This window comes from Trichechus manatus, unplaced genomic scaffold (genome assembly GCF_000243295.1).
Source record: "Trichechus manatus latirostris isolate Lorelei unplaced genomic scaffold, TriManLat1.0 scaffold00004, whole genome shotgun sequence".
Taxonomy (NCBI): Eukaryota; Metazoa; Chordata; class Mammalia; order Sirenia; family Trichechidae; genus Trichechus; species Trichechus manatus.
Genome location: NW_004443940.1, coordinates 6,914,250 through 6,915,463, shown reverse-complemented (window position 1 = coordinate 6,915,463; position 1,214 = coordinate 6,914,250). Strand labels below are relative to the sequence as shown.

At 38.6% G+C, this 1,214-nt stretch overlaps 1 pseudogene; it reads right to left on the bottom strand.

Moving 5' to 3' along the window:
- The window catches only part of LOC111820638 (glyceraldehyde-3-phosphate dehydrogenase pseudogene), an 8,503-nt pseudogene extending 7,744 nt beyond the window's left edge, over window positions 1-759 (bottom strand).
- Window positions 760-1,214: the final 455 nt, after the last annotated feature.

The following is a 1,214-nucleotide window of genomic DNA, read 5'->3' as shown; positions in this document are numbered from 1 at the left end:
GATGATTTATAAGTAATTATCACTACGTTTATATTCACAAAATTCATAATGTACTAGAAGTTATTTTAAACAGTCTCAATTAATCAGCAGATGAACAAATATTCCCCATTCTCCCCTGGCCCGTACTCAGGTTGGTTACTTTTAAGAATGCCCAGCTCTTTGCACCCACCAGAAGAGTTGTGTACTTACCAAGAGTGAGCTTTGTTTGTTCCTCATCTAACTCTATGTTATTTTATATGCATTGTACTTAAATAATCCATAATCTGATAAAACATGATTGCAAAAGAGAGTTGAATGCTTTTTAAAAATTCAATAAAGACAAATTGCTAAAAAAAAAAAAAAAAGCTGTTGAATTCTGTTGGGTGAAATGACTATGAATGACCAAAAGGAAAAGTAAATATCTAGAGGAAATATATATTCAGATTTTTTTGCAAGTGTCTTTTGGTGCTCACTCCACTTTCCAGAAACTGAAGCTGGATAACAGATTTAGAATCACAGACTAAGCATGAGCTAAGGACAAAAGACCACGTAGAACTCCCACCATTGCATCTTTTATTTCAAAGCCATAGTATTCTATCAAAGATTATCATATGAATATATTTGTTTGAGCTAACATCAAATTTTTTATCATTTTACACAAAAAAAATATGTCCTTTTTCCCCCTTACTTTAACGAAAATTTTGATTACCTGTCTGCCTGCTGGTCTCCATGACAAACTGATGAGACAGCATATGCTGTACTTCGCCCATCCACTGACATCGCTTCAGTTATCAGTGAAATACTGATGCCCCCCAAATCTGTCTCCCAAATCTCTAGGATGGATCACTCTGCTAATTTAAGAACCATTTGTTGCTGTTGTTAGCTGCCCAACTCATGGCAACCCCATGCACAATAGAAGGTAGTGCTGCCCAGTCCTATACCATCCCCACGATCAGTAGCTGATCACCATGCAGACCCCCGTGATCCATAGGATTTCCATTGGCTAATTTTTGGAAGTAGATTGCCAGGACTTTCTTTGTGTTTGTCTTAGCCTGGGATTTCCGCTGAAACCTGTTAAGCATCATAACAACACACAAGCCTCCACAGACGGATGGTGGCTGCCCATCAGGTGCATTATCAGGGATCAGACCTGAGTCCCCTGCATTGAAGGTGACAATTCTACCACTGAACCACCACTGCCTCCAGATCCGTTAATCAGACGGACCAAAAAAATC